This window comes from Grus americana, chromosome 1 (assembly GCF_028858705.1).
Source record: "Grus americana isolate bGruAme1 chromosome 1, bGruAme1.mat, whole genome shotgun sequence".
Taxonomy (NCBI): domain Eukaryota; kingdom Metazoa; phylum Chordata; class Aves; order Gruiformes; family Gruidae; genus Grus; species Grus americana.
This window is the reverse complement of record NC_072852.1, coordinates 202,617,049-202,626,266: the sequence shown is the minus strand read 5'-3', so window position 1 is coordinate 202,626,266 and position 9,218 is coordinate 202,617,049.

Sequence of the window (9,218 nt, the reverse complement as noted above, 5' to 3'; positions counted from 1 at the left end):
CCATACATTAGGTTTATAACATCGGACAAACACCACAGTTCAGTAAAAGTGATATAACTGAAGGGTTTCCCAGTAGGTGAAAAGCAGAAGAAACAATTTCTAGGCAGGAGAACACGGTTTTGTTTTCTGGTTAGGTATGAAGGCATCAACCAGAAAACTTTCTCTTCTGTATTTTAATCAACCCTCTTGGATAAATGCTAGAATTAACTTTAAAAAAATGTATATTATTCAGTAAAAGGATGCTAAGACAAAAGATGTCCCTTTCTAGAACATCCTTTCTTATGCTTTTTGTCAGAAGAAAGAAGAGGAAAGAAAAAGATTTGTACATTTTCCAACTGTGGTATTGAAAATTTATACAGGGCATCAGCACATGAATAAATTCCGCTGAGCAACATTTCAGTCAATGTGAAGACTGGTGTCAGCCCACAATAAAAATAATGAAAAAATGCCAAACTCCACAGTTCCAGCTACCATTAATGTCAAACAGAAAGATGAGCAAATGAAACAGGAATAAAGAACAAACTACAGCAGCATTCACAGAAGTGGACAGTACTTGGAGAACGTCCTTGGAATGAGATGCAGAAAGGCCAAATCTTTTGTACTGAGCTGTTACTAGTGGTCAAGCAGAAATCGAAACATCTTGTTAGAACGAATCCGATGGAAGACCGTTCCAAGGAAATAGAGAGCATCTCCGGAAACACCAAGTCAAGAGTTGCATACAAAGACTTGAAGGGGACATACAGGCAGTGAAAGGGCAAGGCACAGTGGACAGAAGTTGCAACAGCAGAAATTGAAGTTAGACATTTGTAAACAAAATTTTCACAGAGAGGTTGGCCAAGCATGGAGACAGGCTGCTCAGAGGGGCTGTGGACCCTCCATTCTTGGAGATATTTAAAAGTTGCTGGACACGGTCCTGGGCAACCTGATTTAACACTGAAATGCGATGTCCCAGCTTTGAGTGGGGGTTGGTACAGAAACTTGCAATGACCTCGAGCTTCTTGCAAGTTAAACACTATTCTGAAAATGTTATTCATCAGAGGACTGCTTCCTTCCCAGACACTGGCTCTGCAACTAGTATTGTTGCTAGACTGGACAACATAGAGGAGATGATAGAAACAGTTTTTTGGTGGCCAAGCAGCTCCTACATAGTGAACTAAAAAGAAGCATGACTGTCCGATATGAGACTTCGGGGCCACTCTAAAAGTACGTTTGATAAGTGCAATTTTCTGACTTTCAAACCCTTTGTGGTCAATGTGGCAGCAATGACTCAGAAAGATGAGGGAAGAAACAAGTTTCCTGGGACAGAAGGAACAGGTTGCTGAGCAGGAGGTTCATGCTAAGCAAATGGTGCACCAGTGTGTGCTGGGAGATGACATGAAGGGTGCGATTTAAAGTGCTGATTATGCACAAAATTTCAGTTACCTGCACACCCGCAGATCCTGACTCACCCATCCCAATGGGGACCTGGCATCCTCAGCAAGGATTATTCATGTCTGGTAAATTAACAGTATTAAAAAAGATGACACCATATATTAAACCCTTGTTCCTTATAATGCCTCACTTTCCCATAGCCTCCTTGCTCCCATCTGCTCCTTTCATGACCAGGTACCACATATTTCCCAAATTCTCTCCACTAGGGCACTCTCCATTTTACAAGATCCATGTGTAGTTGCCTGAATTTCTACTGTCTGTAGGCACACAGTTCCCTATATATAGAAAAAAGGGATATTTTCATCTCTAAAAAAGATAGAGCCAAAGGAATGGGGGGAGCAGCTCCAGCAAAGTCCACGCAGACAAAAGGAGATGTGGGTAGAGACAGTGCTGGGGTGGTTATCCTTGCTGGTGGGAGTGAACATTTGTAGCAGAATAAATGCAAACTGTTGCAAATGAATCATAGAATCATTTAGTTTGGAAAAAACCTTTAATATCATCGAGTCCAACCGTAAACCTGGCACTGCCAAATCCACCACTAAACTATGAAACCTAAGGGGTTGCTGGTTTCTGGTGTTTATTTTGGAAAAAGACAAAAAAAAAAAATGGCAGGATTACAAGGAGACAAGGAGCATCTATCAGCATATGATATCATTTATATCATATAAAGATGACAGAGAAAACACTGATGGTAATGGGTACACCTACACTGGGGTGTGGGCTGGTCATTTGGTTTCACAAGCTAATCTTTGTGTGGTGCACACTGATTCCCATCTCATGATACCCACCTACCTTCCAGAGGAACTCAGACTGTGATCATTTATTAGCAGAGACAGTTTGAGCAATCCCTTGTTCTTTTCAGAGACTCACAGGTCTGTAGTCCAGAAGGGAAAATTACAACCATCTCACTGAAGGGCACATATGCCACGGCCCCCAGCACTTCCCACACTGGTGCTGGGCTTTCAAATTCTGCTCAGAACTAATTTAAAGATGTTGAGTGAAAGAAAAATCTAGATCCTTAGGTGTTTTGTTGCAAACCCTCAGGGGTAAAAAGTATCTTTTCTCAAGGTTAAGTACAGCTATGTTCTGCATCTAGGAATTTGATTGTGTTGTTTTGCCTTTATTTGCTCTAACACTCTACCCTCAGAAATCTCCCATGTAGATACTTCTAGACCTTAATCAAGCTAAGTCATCCTGACCTGTTCTCTCAGATAAATTAAATTGATTTATTATTTAAATATCTCATTGTACAGCATTTTTTTTCCAACCTGGAGTAACTCTTGATCCATGAATCCTTGACCTATGTCAGCACAACGCTGTAGTCAGTCATATTTCATACTCCTGAAAGCTTCATCAAGCTAAGATCACTTTGGCATGAAGGAGGGAAACCTCACTGTAGCCCTGAGAGACCCATTCAGATGTGTGCAGGCAAAGACAGAAAACTCCTCTGTCTTGCCTTTATTCAGCTGTAGATCTGCCTGTTTCTCTCTTTGGGGACGTGGCAGGTTTGCTGTCCCAGCTGTAACCCAAGCGAAGGGATGCTCCCATCTGCCGCTACCTTTCCCTCAGCACACAGTCAGTGAGGGCACCTCCCAGGTCATGCCATGGCCACCAGCCTTGCATGGACACTCAGGGAAGGGAACGATGAAGCCAAGTTCCCACCCGGGACCCCTGGGACAGGTTTTCTCCCCAGAGCTGATCCTGGAGCAACATGGCCACCCAAATCCAGGGCAGCCACAGAATGCTGGAGGGAGGACAAGGTGGGATGAGAGCCCGACCACGCTCGGCAGTGAGTTATTATCACATGCTGCAGTGAACATGTGGTGGCTTTTTCCCTGCCTACTCCTTGCGGGCCTACGACCTTATTCTGTTAATTTCAGTGGGAAACACGATGAGTAGGTGAATATGTCCTCTGAACTGGTATTTCAGGCAGAAAAGATTAATTTATGTATATTTGATAATTGGTGATGCATTTCTTAATTTGATTTCTTTTGGATGATTTCCTATATACCCACACATACATAAAAAATAAAAGGACAGAAAGTTTTTTGGCTGCTGTACTTTGTATATATCAGTAGCATGGTGCATAGGGGTTGGTGGTTTGGTTTTGGTTTTTTTCAGAATACATGAGAGCTGCTAAAACTTATCAGACAGACTCCCTTTGAAACTGAAATTTCTTGTGTAACCCTGGGAAAAATATTGCACAGGCAATAGTAGTGCTGGCTACCCCCCAGATCACACCAATAAGTTGTGGCATCAGCCTTTATTTACAGAAAAAAACTATGGCTTTCAGTCTTTGCATCCTCTGTTGGGCTTCCAGAGATGAACTGCCTGGTGTTTTTGTGATGAGGTTGTCTGTCCATTTGTAATCCTGTTGAGTCAGCTTGGTGATGTTGTCAAACTTGAGTGCAGATGTATAGGAAGCCACAGAAGGGGAGTGCGCTGAGAATTGATTTGAGCCATTCTTTCTGCTGCTGACATAAATATGCTCAGCTCTTGCAAACCTGTTTGTGCCTGAAGATTCCCAGCACCTATGAAACAGGGTTGCAGAGGTTCACAGTAGTGCCATTGGAGGTCAGATTTCAACAAGGAACAAGCCAAAAATGCTGAATTTAAACATCTAGACTTTGGAGGCATTTGGGTTTAGTTCTCACAAATCCCTTTTTATTCTTTCCTTTAATACTTTTTACAACAAGCTCCTACCATTTGATTTTGACTTTAGATTTTAGAATAGTAGAGGCTGGAAGGGACCTCTGGAGATCATCTAGTCCAACCGCCCTGCTAAAGCAGGATCACCCAGAGCAGGTTGCACAGGATCACGTCCAGGCAGGTTTTGAATATCTCCAGAGAAGGAAACTCCACAACCTCTCTGGGCAGCCTGTTCCAGTGCTCGGTCACCCTCACAGAGAAGAAGTTTTTCCTCATATTGAGATGGAACTTCCTGTGTTCCAGTTTGTGCCCATTGCCCCTTGTCCTGTCACTGGGCACCACTGAGAAGAGTCTGGCCCCATCTTCTTGACATCTACCCTTTAGATATTTATAAGCATTGACAAGTATTTATCCTCCTTTTGCTCAGTCCCTACTCTTTGCCTTCCTTCTCCAGTATAAAAAAAGCCTGTATAGTGGGCAGAAATTATCCAAACAGCCCTTGTACCTGAGGTTTGGGAAATCTGAACAGGACACTTCAGTTTTACTCCCTGTCTCACTACACTGATTTAGAAAAGAATTTTAAACTTCAGTTTGAACTCCAGGTTGATTCAAGGAGCAGAGATAAGACTAGAACAAATATTTCCAATGAAAATGCAGCATTAAAAAGATCAGCACAGAATTTACATTATGAGAAAACAAAGACACTGTCAGAAAACAAGCTTAATGAGAAAACATCAGTTCATCTGAAAATATTGTCTCAAAGCTCCCCATTTGTATCTGTTGTACTGAAATTTGCTTTCTGGTGTCCGTTTTTAGCTATCAAATGAAAGTTAACTCTAAACAATAACATTAGCAGTTGTGCCACATAAGCTGTATCTGCTACAATTCTGGACCTGCCCACCTGTCTCAGACCCTCATCCCAGGACAGTCCCATATCCCGGGCCACAAGATATTTCCGGCAGGGAAACGTGCCATGCAACTAACCTGACGGGCTGGTTTTGACTGGGACAGAGATAATTTTCTTCATAGTAGCTACTACAGGGCTGTGTTTTGGATTTGTGCTGAAAAGAGTGTTGATAACACAGGGATGTTTTTGTTATTGCTGAGCAGTGCTTACACAGAGCCAAGGCCTTTGCTGCTTCTCACACCACCCCACCAGCGAGTAGGCTGGGGGTGCACAAGAAGCTGGGAGGGGACACAGCCGGGACAGCTGACCCCAACTGACCAAAGGGATATTCCATACCATATGATGTCATGCTCAGCATATAAAGCTGGCGGAAGAAGAAGGAAAAGGGGGACGTTCAGAGTGATGGCATTTGTCTTCCCAACTAACGGTTACACGTGATGGAGCCCTGCTTTCCTGGAGATGGCTGAACACCTGCCTGCCCATGGGAAGTGGGGAATGAATTCCTTGTCTTGCTTTGCTTGTGCGCAGCTTTTGCTTTACCTGTTAAACTGCCTTTATCTCAACCCACGAGTTTTCTCACTTTCACTCTTCCAATTCTCTCCCCCATCCTGCCGTGAGGGGAGTGAGCGAGCGGCTGCGTGGTGCCGAGCTGCCGGATGGGGTTAAACCATGACACCTGAGCAGCCCTATCCCACCCTTCCAGCTGTACAATTTTCTTTTCCTTGGGTGCACCCCTAATTTTCTGAGAATCTCACCAGGCAAGTTCATCAGTTCATCATTACTTTTGGAGTAATAGATTTCAGCCTAAAATCTATTTAGTTCAGTCTCATCCAATCAGTTTGAATAACCAGTACAAACATTCTTAGCAAAGGACCTCTTTTCTTCATTTCTTTTTTTCAGTCTCAAAGAGGCTTTTTTCTTTTTTTTTTTTTTTTTTTCCTTAGGATACTTTGAATCACTGTCCATTATGTCCTCTTGGTTACTAGGTAGGGGTAAGCACTTTAAATTTCCCTAGGAGCTGCTAGTATTTTTAATTTCATCTCTTCTTGAGAGTATCTCTGAATTCTCCATCTGTTCTTGCTCTCCACCCCTTTCTTCTTCTCTAGCTCCAGTTCACAACATTGCAGAAGCACAGGAGGGGAGGCTGTGCAGCAGATGGGACACAGGACCCAAATTGCTTCTGCCATGCAAGGCAAAGCTAATCAAGCAAAACATCTACCTCCTTCCTTCCCAGCGATGAATATCACCTAGCCAAAACTGTCACGTGTGTCAGATTTGTAGTATGCACCTGGATAAGAGCACATCAGTGCACTGGAGAAGTGTTCACCTGCATCACCTGCGGGCTCCAGGCAGCTCTTATCCTGGGGACCATGGGGTCCATCTCAATCAGATCCTATATTCTCCTAAACCTCCTCTGGGTTATATGCACACGTGTCTGTGCACACACACGTACACTTTCCTGTTCAGTTCTCCACTGACTGAAGAGCAGTACAGACACTGCTGAGTACTCTGAGCTTCCCTTGGTTCAGGCAACAGTGAGGATGTTAGCACAGTGCTGGTCAGGAGAAGGACCAGTGCCCCTGCCACCATGTGTGCCATGTAGAGGATCCTGCGGACCCCAAGGGACAGTGGCAGATCAAGTCTGTCTGGAGGTTGCTCCCTTCCCTTTGGCAGTGGCAGAGGGGTTCAGGAGGAGGCTTTTCAAAGCCTGCTCCACTTGCACTGTTTTCACGTTTCCCCTAACCTCCTTCTGAACTCTTGGATGAAAAGCTGCAAACTGCAGCTCACAAAGCTCGATTTCTGTCTTTCCCACAAAGGCTTTTGTTCTACAGGAAATAACTATTTTCTACAAAAGGAATAAACATATGAACTACTCAGGCTTAACAATGCTCATATATCAAAAATGACAGTGTGAAGAGGGCACGAGCATCTGAATGGGTTTGCTCATCCTGAATAAAAGCTGGCATCTTCTAATAGACTGATTTTTTTTTTTCTAGAGAATAGTCCAGCTAAACTGACAAGCTTCTGAGTGCAGCCTCCTAAATAAACAGCCTTGTCTCCTTCTTGCAGAAACATTGCAATTATTATAAATACTGCAGATGGGAAAACAATTTGAAGGAAGGGAAGCTGGCGCGCTCCAGGAAGGAGGAGGAGCCGGCATGTGCACTTTGATTCACGGGAAGGATCCTTTTGTGATAAAAATGAAGTAGGGCAAGTATTTGTGTTCACTTCTGCCTCCAAAAGAACTTCTTCCAGAAAATATTTTGTTATCAAGATGATCTATGGCCAAAAATTTAGATTATCTAGATCTTATATATAAGGTCAAATACATATCAGTTCTTAGAGGAGTATGTGACAATACATATTTGACTTGACAGAAATGCTGTTTTTTCAGTCCGAGACAGCTCAGAAGTAGGTGATAACCCTTAGCTTGTCCATTAAAAGTAAGAGCTTTCCTGGATATCGTTCTGGATTAGCCCAAAATTTATCCTCTATATTTCCAGGCCAAAAGATGTCTCCAGCCCCAACTTGTAAAATAAACAGTGCTAGTTCTTTTAGGTATAGTGTGGCCTGAGTGATTTAGAAAGCCATTAGTGCACCAGTCACCATCCCTAGAGCAGATGGTGTGCCAGCACTCTGGGAGGTATCTGCAGGGAGGTCTGCACACGTCTAAAAGTAGCTGTACTCCTGCCCACTCCCTGAGAGGGTCTTTACAAGCAGCAGAAACACCCATACAACCAAGCAACAAAAACAGATTTTTTTTTAATGCTCTCAATAGATTGGTCCTTTTTTGTCTCCTGCCCTTAGTTCTGAGATTCTTTTTCTCTGCTAAAACCAGTATGAAAGAATAATACCTTTTAACTCTGTTGTGTTTTTGTTTTCCCTTCTGTCTTTTGTGCAATTCTTTAAAGACGTGGGCACTTGGAAGTGGACAGTCACAGCTCAGGGGAGGCTGATCCTCTCTCTCCTCCTCCCCCAGCTGCTCAGACTCGGACATGGACTGGTCCCTGGGATCCCGGGGGAAAAGGACCCTTATCCTCCTCACGTCTCTGTGCCGCCGCTGGCCACTGGCCTGCTCTGAGCTCTCGGGTCCTCTCCAGAAATCCCGCGGCATATTCCCCAGGGAGGGATCACAAAATGGCCCTCAGCTCTGCGAGTGCTCAAGGTGTCAGAGAGTTAAAGCGTTGATCTTGTTAAGCGTGTCTGAATCCAGGTCTGGGGAAGTTAACTATTCATCTCTTCGCCTTTGTCTATTCTGGTTTCCCCTTCTTATGCTGTGTTTTTACTTTCTTAATTGCTATTTTGCTGCATAATGCAAAAAGATACATGCCAGAAATAGAGTGACTGGTCAAAGGGGGCTTATAAGAAAGATAGGGACAGACTTTTTAGCAGGGCCTGTTGCAATAGGACAAGGGGTAATGGTTTTAAACCAAAAGAGGGTAAATTCGGACTAGAAATAAGGAAGAAATTTTTTACAATGAGGGTGGTGAAACACTGGAAGAGGTTGCCCAGAGAGCTGGTAGATGCCCCATCCCCAGAAACAGTCAAGGCCAAGTTGGATGGGGCTCTGAGCAACCTGATCTAGTTGAAGATGTCCCTGCTCATTGCAGGGGGGTTGGACTAGATGATCTTTAAAGGTCCTTCCAACCCAAACCATTCTATGATTCTGTGGTTCTATGACCAATTTATCTGTCTTTATAGCATTTCTCCTGACTCTTCTTCAGTGGAGCAGTAAACAACCTGGAGTCTTTCAAATAAAAGACCTCTGTGTTAATAAAATGTGTATAAAATAGTAGCGACTTGTCCATTTAAAAGTCACTTGAACACCTGAATAGATAGAAAAGCACATTGGTCCTGGACACCCAAGTAAGATGCTACAAATGCTATAAATTCTGTGGTCACTGTCCTTCTTGTCCTTCACTTACTGACTCCACTTTTGCTCTCTGATTCCTGATCTGTTGCTTTTCTGTTGTTGGTCTTTTATCATTACAGCTGCCCTTGCATGTTGGTCATACTCATCCACCATGTGGGCAATGCTGGGAGGAGCTGCTTTAGTGGAAAACCCAAAGTGATGCTGTAATGTTTCTTCTTGAGGAGGAGGTGGTGGAGCCAGGCAGCCAGCCTCTGTCCACCTGGGATCCTATCCTCTCACCTGCTGCCTAGTTTCCCCATTTCCATCTGTTTTGATTTGTTTAAGTATAGTAGTTAACTGCTTTCAGCTTTTTTTTTA